Source organism: Peromyscus californicus, unplaced genomic scaffold, assembly GCF_007827085.1.
Source record: "Peromyscus californicus insignis strain IS unplaced genomic scaffold, ASM782708v3 Scaffold_3__1_contigs__length_106647218, whole genome shotgun sequence".
NCBI lineage: Eukaryota > Metazoa > Chordata > Mammalia > Rodentia > Cricetidae > Peromyscus > Peromyscus californicus.
Window position 1 is genome coordinate 2,856,068 of NW_026294551.1, and position 12,371 is coordinate 2,868,438.

Sequence of the window (12,371 nt, forward strand, 5' to 3'; positions counted from 1 at the left end):
GCTTTGCCTGCATCAACTCTCAGATGGACAAGAGATGGCTCTCTCAGTGTTAGGGTTTCTAGAGGCTCACGTGTGTTCTCAAACCCAGAAGCTGCCGCTCTAACCCTTGAGAATCAGAGGTTTACACTCCAAGCGTTCGGCTGGAAGCTGTTGATCTTGGCGTTCAAGGCAGAGGCTTACAGAGCTCTGATTCTACACTCAGGGGCTGCAGTGACAGCTGGGGTGTCAGCACCCAGCTCTTCACCCTCCGCAGCTTCTGGCAGCCCTTGACTTTGCTCAGTCTCTGCTTCCACCTCACACCTCACACTCGTCACAGTCTGTCATCTTCCAGCTCCTTCCAGTCATTTGCCTCCTCAAAACTTTGAAGCCCTGGCGCTGTCTGCCTTCCTCGCTCTCTGAACTGTTTGGCTGCCCCTAATGCCACAGCTCAGCACTAAGAACAGGGTCCTTAGCTCCTTAGTCCATGGTGGCTCTCTGGGACTCTAGCAGCCACCATGTTGCAGCTACCAGAACCCGAAGCCCCAGTCCACTTTTCCTGCAACCAGAACGGCCAGCCTTATTAAAGCCAAAGACCACAGGCAGGCTGAGCCACCTTGAAAGAAACCTTTGTTAGAGCTGTGTTGCAACACAGGGGCTGAGCGTGCTGGAGAAAACCTACCAACTAACCCAGAAATGAGTCAAGGCAAGCAGACCACTTTCACAACTAGAAAGGGGCACAGAACACCTGTGAGGGACTGTGTGTCCCCACCAGTCACTGCACACCGTCCAATCTGCCTGTCACTGGCCTCAAATAAGGGCCAAGTAAGTCACTTGACATAAACTACAAATAAACTAGACACGTGGGGAAAAGGACTCTCAGTTGAGAGATTGCCTCCATAGACTGGCCTGTAGACTGAATGAAATGGATGCAGTACAGAAACCAAAGTAGCTGCTCCGTGGGGAAAAGGGAGAGGTTTATTCCAAACCACCAAGGCTGTCTCTCAAGGAAGCAGACAGAAGCAACTGGGGGGAATTTCCAGGATTTTAAGGGAACTGGTAGCTGGGAGGAGGGGAAACTGTAAACTGAGGAGAAGGACTTTGAAGTGTATAACAGGTACTGGTTGAATATGGATTAAAGGGACATAGAAGCTGGTGTCGACCTTTGTATGCTAATAGGCACCTCAGGCATAGTTAATGGAGGAGCCAGAGGCCCTTCTTCGCCAGAGATAAGGAGAATGCTTCCTTTTAGCAGGTAGAAGCTATTCTCCCAAGTTTGGGGTGGGGTGAGGGTAGGGTAGGTGCTGTCTTTGGTCCAAAAGCCAAACTTGAGGGATTTCTTGGGACCAGACCTGTCTGGGAGGCATTTTCTTGAATGATCATGTGGAAGGGCCCAGACTACTGTAGACAATGCCACACCTGGGTAGGTGGTCCTGGGTGGAATCAGAGAGCTGGCTGAGCAAGCCTTGGGGGCTAAGCAAACCATGGGGAATAAACCAGAGAGCTGCACCCCCGCCATGGCCTCTGCTTCTGACACTCCTCAGTCTATCCTAACCGAGAGCTGAAAGACAAACACGCCCTGCTCTTTAGGCTGGTTTTGGTATGAGGTTTACCACAGCAATAGAAAACAAATTAGGGCAGAGACCTTTTGCAAACCACAGCTTTCTGTTGGGGTCCTGGGGGAAGTGTGTGTTAGTTATTTAGCGGTGCTCTTTCCCTGCGAGGAAATGTCACAAAACACGACAGAATCCACTAACGAGAGTTTTATTAAGATAAGAGGAAAGGACAGACAAGTGCTCAGGCCTGCAGAAGAGACACCTGTGTGGAGAAGAAGAAGGAAGCCGGGAATATGGCACCGGCTTATAAAGGTTGGGTGGCACATGCGTACACAGGTCAATGTGGCTACTCCACGCATGCGCGTAGATCACATGGTTATGTTGCGCACTCTCATGCAACCATGCAAAGCCATGGGGTGTAGATGTAACCAACCTTCTTATTAAATAAGAAACACAGAACCAATGCAAAGAAGAAAGCCAAGAGGTCAGAGCTAAGAGCTAAAACCTTACCCTTCCTCCTACAGAGGTCCTACCTCTCCGAACCAGAGCTACCCCTGTGTTAAAGTCTTTATATAGAGTTCCTGTTCTGCCTTCTCATTGGTTGCAAACCCAACCACATGACCGCCTCGTCACCGCCTGTCTGTATAGGCCTCCAGGTTTTCCATGATTGGTATTAAGATTAAAGGCATGTGTATCCAATAATGGCTGTATCCCTGAACACACAGAGACTTACCCAGCTCTGCCTACCAAGTGCTGGAATTACAAGCGTACGCCACCACTGCCCTGCTTTCCTATGGCTTACTAATAGCTCTGACCCCCAGGCAACTTTATTTATTAACATACAAATAACATTTTAATACAAATAAAATATCACCATAGGCCGGGCGGTGGTGGCGCACGCCTTTAATCCCAGCACTCGGGAGGCAGAACCAGGCGGATCTCTGTGAGTTCGAGGCCAGCCTGGTCTCCAAAGCGAGTTCCAGGAAAGGCGCAAAGCTACACAGAGAAACCCTGTCTCGAAAAACCAAAAAAAAAAAAAATATCACCATAATGGGGTCCTGGTCACGCGAGACGCCTTGACCCGGAAATGGCTATTTTAACCTGGAACTGGCTAGGCGGAAGTGTCTAGGTCCCCCGGATGTGCCCAACTGTGAGGGCGTGTTGTGGATCTATCATCGTGTCCCCTCCCCAGACTGGCTGTAGTGTGAGCAGAAGCATCTAGAGAAGGCTGCACAGTGTCTTCAACTGTGGGTCATGACCCCAGATGGGGGGATCCTCATGACTGAACGTGGGGTTGTGAAAAGTTGGGCAACGGTAAGGGTATCCAAGTGCATAATCACCAAAATTTAATTAAAAATAAATGGATAATAAATCTGAGGTGATTTTAGCAAAGCTACGCCCAAGTGCATCTCATGACTTCACGGCACCCGTGGTTCCGAACATTCGACACATTAGGCATGCTGACACACCCCACAGTGCCAACCAAACTCTCAGAAACACCTCGGCTCAGATCCCAGGCTATTGCACCTTATGAATGGCGGTGTTTTCAATACCAAGTTTTCTTTATGGAAACAATGTCCACAGAGAACACAGATTCTTGTGTGGGTGGGTGTGTTGGGAAGCTGGAGATCCCAAGGGTTTGCTCCTCAGCCCCAGGTCATAGTGAGAGATCTTATTTCAAAACACCAAGTGAATGGCAACTGAGCAACATCACCTGAAGTTGAGCTCCGCACTCTGCCCAGGGACATCTGGCTTTCTTTGACCTGACCTTGAGGGAGGATAGAAATGTATGGACTAGAGGACTGAAGAGCTGCCTCTGTGGTTAAGGACACTCTCTGCTCATTCAGAGGACCCAAGTTTGACTTCCAGAACTCACGTGGCAGCTCACAAAGTTCTGTGACTTTAGTTTCAGGGGGCTAACACCCTTCTGGCTTCTGTGGACATGGCATGCACATGGTGCACATACATACATGCTGGTAAAACACCCATACACATAAAATGGAAATGAATCTTAAAACAAGAGGAGTCATTGTGAGTCATGTCTTTCATTTCAACCCCTTGAAGGCAGAAGCAGGCAGATCTCTGTGAATTTGAGGCCAGTCTGGTCTATATTTTGAATTCTGTGAGAGCCAGGGCTACATACAGACTCTGTCTCAAAAAACAAAGATAAATAAATATAAGAAATTTGAGCCAGGTGGTAGTGATGCAGGCCTTTAGTGCCAGCACTCAGGAGGCAGAGGCAGGTGGATCTCTGTGAGTTCGAGGCCAGCCTGGTCTACAGAGTGAGATTCAGGACAGGCACCAGAACTACACAGAGAAACCCTGTCTCGAAAAACCAAAAAGAAAAAGAAATTTGAGTAATATTAAGGTGAGGTGGAGGATAAGGCTCTCACTCTGGTCTGGTCTATGCCTCTTACATGCTAAGTGTTTACAAAACGGAAGAACATTCCTGCTCTGAGAGATGACGAATTCCTGTTCTCAGAGATCACCGTGTTGGAATATCACAACCATGCTCACACCAGAATGTGCATCTTGACCCCGTGACCTTCGGTGCTCACCTGTTTGTAGACAGGGACTCACTATGTAGCCCTGGTTAGCCTGGAGCTTGTTAGGTAGCCCAAGATAGATCCTTCTTGTGATCCTCCTGCCTCTGCCTCTGAGATTACAAGCATGCATGCTGTATCCTGCTTCTGCTTTTGATGTTTACCTATGAGCTCTTCCTTCCCATCTGTAAGCTTGTACAGTACGCCTCCCAAAACTCCTTAGAATCTCATGTACCCAAGGACATCCCTTCACAAACTACCTACACCTGTAGCTGTAAACATACACACACACTTCAGTCTTTTTTTTTTTTTTTTTTTTGGTTGGAGACAGGGTTGTGGCTGCATTCCTGCTGAGCTACTCCTGGCCTGGCTCCAGAGAGTAGCACCTAGCCCTAATCCATCTTTTGTTTAGCAGATATGTTTCTCTTGTCGCCCTACGTGAATCTTGTCTGAGAGTCTCCCAAGGATACAAAGCTTACCATGGTACCTGATGAATTAAGGAATTTGCACTTGGCATTGTATCTTTCGGAGCTCCTTTCAGGTTGTATTGAGCATATGGAAATCAACTTGCTAAACTGTAAATATAGAGAAAAATAAAAACACCTTGGGCGAAGGGAAAGTGCTTCAGTCCTTAGAGGCTGGACCCTCCCGAAGCATTCTTAAGGTGCCTCGAGTTTCTCTCCACAGATCCCTGTGAACCCACACACCCATGCCAGGACATTTCGAGACAGTGTTTCACTATGAAACTGACTGGCTGTCCTGGAACTCACTCTGTAGACCAGGCTGGCTTTGAACTCACAAGAAGTGCTGGGATTAAAGGCCTGAGCCCACTACTTCCCAGTTCCTTTTTTTGTTTTGTTTTGTTTTTCGAGACAGGGTTTCTCTGTGTAGCTTTGGAGCCTGTCTCCTGTAACTCACTCTGTAGCCCAGGCTGGTCTCGAACTCACAGAGATCTGCCTGCCTCTGCCTCCCGAGTGCTGGGATTAAAGGCGTGCGCCACCACCACCTGTATTTTTTGTTTTTTAAAGACAGGGTCTTCCTATGTAGCTTTGGCTGGCCTGGAATTCAACAGAACTCTGCTGCTGCCTCCCAAGTGCCAAGGTTAGATGTGTGACATCACTCCGGGCTTCTCTCTTAATAAACTGTAAGTTTGTTTCAGGCTGACACCTCTGGAATACTCCGCTGCAGTGTGGATATCAAAGTGTACGCAAGTCTCCGAGGCTCTGCAGCTGCTTGGCCAGAACAGGAGGGAGTACTCAAGGCCCTTTCCCTGTGTGTGAGCATTTGCCAAAGGTGGTTAGAGGAACTGACTTAACTGTGTAGCTGCCTGACTACAGGAAGCACTCAGGACAAGGGTTTCCCCGTGCAGCTCCTTGGTAGCAGTGCTCTGTTTCTCATGTGCAAGCTCCTGGGCTCAGCCTGGGCTCCACAGAAGGAAAAAAACAAAAAACAGGGCAAAACAACCAGCTGGAGTCAGGCTTGAAAAAAATGTTGTTAGGGGCTGGGGAGATGCAAAGTGGTTTAGGAAGCTTGTTCTTGCAGAGGATCTGGGCTCCGTTCCAAGCATGATGGCTCACAAACTCTCTAACTCCATTAATAGTTCCAGGGGATCTATTGCCGCTCTTCTGATCTCCATGGGCACCAGGCACACATACATGCATGCAGGCAAAATATTCAAACACATAAAATGTTTTAAGAATGCAAAAGTGGGATTGCTAGAACTTCTTCCCAGGATAGATGTAAACAACTCCCTTTCCTGATAGGATCCCAGTAACAAACTGGCATAAGATCCACCTAAGTTCACTCTGGGGACCAATGAGGGGTTACCTCAGGGGTATGGGTGCTCCCTACCAAGACACCAGAAAGTCTTTACCCAGCAAGGAGGATGGCTTTCCAATAGTCAAACCCATAGCACCCTCCCCTAGTATTCCCTAGCATGCAGAGGCAGGAGGATCACAAGTATGATGCCAGCCTGGTCCAGATAATAGTATCCTGTCTCAAAATATAATACAATAAAACAAAACCCCCATGGCTGTGGACATGATTCAGCATGGAGCTGCCTTACATTGAGGAGGTCCTGGGCTTGATCTGAGATCACATACAAGAAAAGGCTTTAAAAATTCCAAATACACAAAAAACAGGTTAATTTTATTATTGGGGAATTTTGAAACAATCCACATGAAAATGTTACAGCCCATCACCCTTACGAAAGTAATTGAGGATACAAGGAGTCCTTTATTGTGGCCTGTGACCAAGAGTGGACAAGTACCAAAGCTCAGGGTGTTGTTGGGATCTTTATTCTTTCTTGCGGAGCCCGCCACCCAGCTCCCAAATAAATCACACAGAAACTTATTTATGAATGCTCAGCCTTAGCTTCCTTAGTTTCTAGCCAGCTTCCCTTAACTTAACAGATCCCATTTACCTTCTGCCTCTGGGCTTTTCCTGTTCTCTTACTTCTATACCTCACTCTTACTCCATGGCTGGCTGTGACTGGCTCCTGAGGTCCTCCTCCTTCTCTGGCTGCTAGATCTTCTTTCTCTCTCTTCCCAGATTTTTCCTTCTATATATTCTCTCTGCCTGCCAGCCCTATCTCTCCTTTCTCCTGCCTCATTATTGGCCACTCAGTTGTTTATTAGAACATCAGGTGTTTTACACAGGCAAAGTAACACAGCTTCACAGAGTTAAACAAATGCAATATAAACAAAAGTAACACACCTTAAAATAATATTCTACAACACAGGAGTACAGCATTTTTAAAGGCCAACGACCATGATAACGTCAATCTTAGATCAGGGCCAGAGTAACCAGAGTCACCTTGTAGTATTTATTTATTTATTTGGTTTTTCAAGACAGGGTTTCTCTGTGTGACAGTCCTGGCTATCCTGGAACTCACTTTTTGTAGACCAGGCTGGCCTCGAACTCACTGAGATCCACCTGCCTCTGCCTCCCGAGTGCTGGGATTAAAGGTGTGCACCAACACTGCCTGGCACAAATTGTACCTCTTTTCTTCTTTTCTCTTTCTTTCTTTCTGTCTTTTTTTTTTTTTCCGAGACAGGGTTTCTCTGTGTAGCTTTGCGCCTTTCCTGGATCTCACTCTGTAGACCAGGCTGGCCTCGAACTCACAGAGATCTGCCTACCTCTGCTTCCGAGTGCTGGGATTAAAGGTGTGTGCCACCACCTCTTTTAACAGTTTGTAGTTACTGAGCTAAGCATAGTGTTCTCATCCCTAATCCCAGGTACTAGGAGGCTGAGGCAACAGGATTGCTGGAGCCTGTAGTCTTAAGCAATACAGGGAGACCCTGTCCCCAGACAAACAAACCCTTGCAGTTATTTCAAAGATAAATATACATGCCTTCATACAAACGTGTAGATAATGAGTTGTGACTGATCCCTCTCACATGACCCTCAGCTCTATGCTTGGGCATCCAGACTCTGCAACCCACCTCCTGCCCTTTTCCAGTGTGCCACTGAGCTTTAGGCAGGGCAGACAGAATCCCTGTGCTGATGCTCTCCTTGGGCTGTCAACCCATTAGAGCTCTAAAACCCTGGTCTCCCTGTGGCAATCACAGAGACCTTGGTTTCCTGGGGCTGACTTAGCTCTGGGAAGAGAAACTAAGATGCTGTGTTGCCTGACTGTTCTGGGGGCTGGAAGTGCAGTTAGGATGCAGGTGGGGTCAGTGCCTTCAGAGAGGTTGAGAAAGAGCAAGACTTATAGGCTGTGGTCCAGCTAATCCAACAATGGCTGCCTAGGAATGGAAAGGCCACGAATCCAGTAGTTGCTCAGTCCAGGAGGCTGAATGTCTCAGCTGGTCTTCAGTTTTCCCATAGAATCCCAAAGAAGTAGGCTCTAATGCCCGTGAAGGAATGGACTGCCCAGCAAGAGTGACAGCAAGCAGGCAGAGAGCAGAAACTTCCTTCTTCCGTGTCGACAATGGACTAAACCTCTGAACTCTAAGCCAGCCCCAGTCAAATGATTTCCTGTATAAGAGTTGTTGTGGCCATGGTGTCTCTTCACAGCGATAGAACCCCAAACTAAGCAGAACTTGGTACCAGGGACTGGGGTATTGTCATGTTACACCAGACCACACTTTTGTTTGGAAGAATATGGAACACTTTGGGACTTTGGACTAGAAAAGGAATTGAACACTTTAAGTGGGGCTTAATGGCCACACTAGTAGGCACATGGAAGACAGTGGTGCTGAGAGTGATTTGGACTGTGGGGGTGTGGCTCCAGAAGTTTCAGAGAAAAAGAATATCAGTACGTGGCCTAGAGACCAATCTTGTGATGTTTTGGTGAAGAATATGGCTGCTTTCTACCCTGGTCCAAAAATCTGCCTGACGCTAAAGTGAAGAGTTATGGATTAACAGCTTTGGTAGAGGACAGTTCCAGGTAGCCTAGTCTTGACTGTGTCTCTTGGTTATTAGTGGCCATGCTTATGCAGATTTATAATGAAAAGAAGCAAGCTGAAAAAGGAAAAAAATACAAAATGTAGAGTTTGAGGAGCCAAGGGGCACCAGGAAGTGAAATGGAGCTAACTCCTGTGTTCAAGAAGATAAAGAGATTAAAGAAAAGCCTGGCCAGGTATGGTGGTGGTGGTGCACACCTTTAATCCCAGCACTAGGGAGTCAGAGGCAGGGAGATTCCAGGGTTCAAGGCCAGCCTGGTTTACAGATCGTGTTCCAGAGCAGTCAAGCTTAGGCAGTGAAGGAAACCACCAAAACACAGAGTTGGTGGAAATGTATTTGAACAAGGGGGGCCATGTTCTAGCCCTAGAAAGCAGCAGAATTTGGCAGCTTAGCCATGTGGTTCTGGCTTTAGAGTCAAGGATACAATAAAGTGGTTATGGAATCCTCTTCCAAGACTAAAGAAAACTTCTGAGGCCAAGCATGTATCAGGGATGTTTCTGAATGGAGGTCCAGAGAGGCCATTGTGTGAAGCTGTGAAGGTGAAGTCTAGATTGCCTTGGAGACCCCAAGATGTTGGGATGCCAGAGTCATGGGATTCCTATCAAGGAGAGCTGCTAACAGGGAGTGGAACCAGCCCAAGAGAGAAGTGTGTTGGAGTCAACAAAGCCAAAAGGAGTTGGAAATCTGAAGAGTGCTTCTCCATCAAACATGGAGGTGAAGAGTTTGGAGTTTTCCCATCTGGTTTTTGGTCTTGCTTTGGTCCAGTATTTCCTCACTATGCTCCCTCTTAATCCCCTTTGGACCGGTAATGTATATCCTGTGCTGTTGTATGTTGAAAGTATGTGATTTGCTTTTTCATTTTGATTTCACTAGGGATTAAAGTTAAGAGTTTGCATGAGTCTCAGAAGAGACTGAACTTTGGACATTTAAACAGTGCTGATACTGTGATAGACTATGGGGACTTTTGAATTTGGGCTATGATATACTATAAGCTTATGGGGGTCAGGAAGTGTAATGTGGTGGTTTGAAAGAAAATGACCTCCATAGGCCCACAGTGAGTGGCACTATTAGGAGATGTGGCCTTGTGGGAGGAAGTGTGTCACTGGAGGTGGGTTTTGAAGTTTCAGGTGCTCAGCCAGGCCCAGTGTCTCTCTTTTTTTTTTTTTTTTTTGGTTTTTTCGAGACAGGTTTTCTCTGTGTAGCTTTGCGCCTTTTCCTGGAACTCACTTGGTAGCCCAGGCTGGCCTCGAACTCACAGAGATCCGCCTGGCTCTGCCTCCCGAGTGCTGGGATTAAAGGCGTGCGCCACCACCCAGTGTCTCTCTTCCTCTGTCTGCTGATCCAGATGTAGAACTCTCAACTACTTCTCCAGCACCATGTCTGCCTGCATGTTGCAATGCTTTCTGCCATGATGATAATGAACTGCCAGCCAGCCCCAGTTAAATGTTTTCCTTTATAAGAGCTGCCATGGGGCAGGATGGTGGTGCACGCCTTTAATCCCAGCACTCAGGAGGCAGAGGCAGTGATCTCTGTGAGTTCAAGGCCAGCCTGGTCTACAGAGCGAGTTCCAGGACAGCCAGAGCTACACTGAGAAACCCTGTCTCAAAACAAACAAACAAACAAACAAGTTGCCATGGGCTGGAGAGATGGCTCAGAGAGATGACTCAGAGGTTAAGAGCACTGACTGCTCTTCTAGAGGTCCTGAGTTCAATTCCCAGCAACCACATGGTGGCTCACAATCATCTATATAATGGTATCTGGTGCCCTCTTCTGGCATGTGGGCATATATACAGGCAGAACATTGTACACATAATAAATAAAAATAAATAAGTAAGTAAATAAATAAATACTTCTTAAAAAGTTTCCATGGTCTTGGTGTCTCTTCATAGCAATAGAAACCCAAACTAAGACACATGTCCTTAAAATAAATAAAAATAAGTAAAAATAAATTTAATAAAAAAAAAGACACTTTTTTTTGGTTTTTTGAGACAGGGTTTCTCTGTGTAGCTTTGCGCCTTTTCCTGGAACTCACTTGGTAGTCCAGGCTGGCCTCGAACTCACAGAGATCCGCCTGGCTCTGCCTCCCGAGTGCTGGGATTAAAGGTATGTGCCACCACCGCCCGGCGGACACATGTTCTTATAAAGGCCTCCAGCAGAAGACATGGCCCAGACTAGAGGTGGGTCTTCCCACCTCAAAAGATCTGGATTAAAGGTGTTTCTTCCCACCTCAAAGGTCCAGATTAGAAGTGGATCTTACCACTTCAAATTAAATAAAAATCCCTACAGGTGTGTCCCATTTTTGGTTTTTAGTTAATTCCAGATGTAGTCAAGTTGACAACTAAGAACAGCCATCACAGCTCTCCTCAGCTGTCTTGGCTTGCTCACTCTTGGGACAGTCTCTACTGTCACCGGAGTCTCTCCTGTAGCTCTGCCTGTGGCCCAGGCTGGCCTCAGAGTCACTATTAGCTGAGGATGACCTTGAACATCTGACCCTCCTTCTACCACCTCAGTGCTAGGATGACAGGATGCACAATGCCTAGGTGTGGTGGTTTGAATGAAAGTTGACTCCACAGGCTCATCTATTGGGATGCTTGATCCCTAGTTGGTGGAACTGTTTGGGGAGGATTAGGAGGTGTGGCCTTGTTGGAGGAGGTGTGTCACTAGGGGTGGGCTTTGAGGTTTCACAATCCTACACCATTCCTAGTGCCTGTGGATAAGATGTAAACCCTCAGCTACTGCTCCAAATCTATGTTTCCCTGACTGTTCCCACGTTCCCCACCATGGTCAAAGACTCTAAGCTTTTGTTTCTGTGAATGCCTAAATGAAATGCTTTCTTTTTGAAGTTGCTTTGTTCATGGTATCTCATCACAACAATTGAAAAGTAACAAAGGCACCGTTTATGTGGTGCATGAGTTCAAACCCAGGGCTTCAGCATATTAGTCAAGCGCTGACAAGCCACTGCCGCCCTGTGTTGCTTAAGAGGACACCATGTTAGATTTGGGGCCTGCCCTGATGTAGTATCATGTACCCTGAGTTTAACTGGCTCCATCTACAAAGACCAGTTCCCAGATATTCACAGGTGCATGGAGTTACAAACTCAGACTAATTGGGGGCCACACCTGAGTGCAGAGCAGGCACTGGCTGTAAGGTCGCCCTTCATTGCAGAAACACGGTTCCTGGGGTCCAGAGTGATTGACCCCTTCCTCAGAAGGGAAGCAGGCTCCTAGGTAGCACTGCTGGCTGAATTACAATCTCACCTGCCCATGTCACCTTGTCTTGTCTTAGGGCAGGAATGTGGCTCTAAGCCCCGTAGCTGCCTCCCTCTTGGCCAGTGGCATTAAGGGCACTGCCCAGGGCATTATGGGTAAATAGAAGACAGTGTTTAGGAAGGAGCCTCACCAATAACAGGGACACTTTACCACCACACCACACACCAGGAATAGGAACATGGCCCCTCACCATACCACAAAATAGGAATAGGACCACACCTCCAAGACATACCATATACGACTGTTGTGAAACTATTTGAAATAAAACCTCCATCTTGGAGGGAAACTCCTTAAGGCATAGGATGTTTTAAGACAAGGTGACAGACCATCCTACAGGGAAGCTTCCTAATCTCAGGAAGTAAACAACGTAGTAGCTTAAGGAAGTCTCTGAAACCAGAATCACTACCACCCCCTTTCCCAAGCGTATGTAAGGAACAGGGGGACTGCTGAGACCCAGACAAATAAAATGGCCTGAACGAGACAGAGAGCAGCTGAGCTGTCTAGCAGACAGCCCAAATGAACGACCTGGTAAGGACACTCTCTAACTCTCGAGCAGTCACCCATGCTGGGGTGGTGACGTAGCTGTCTGTGAGTCATTTCTGCTGCTGTAAGTGACCTGC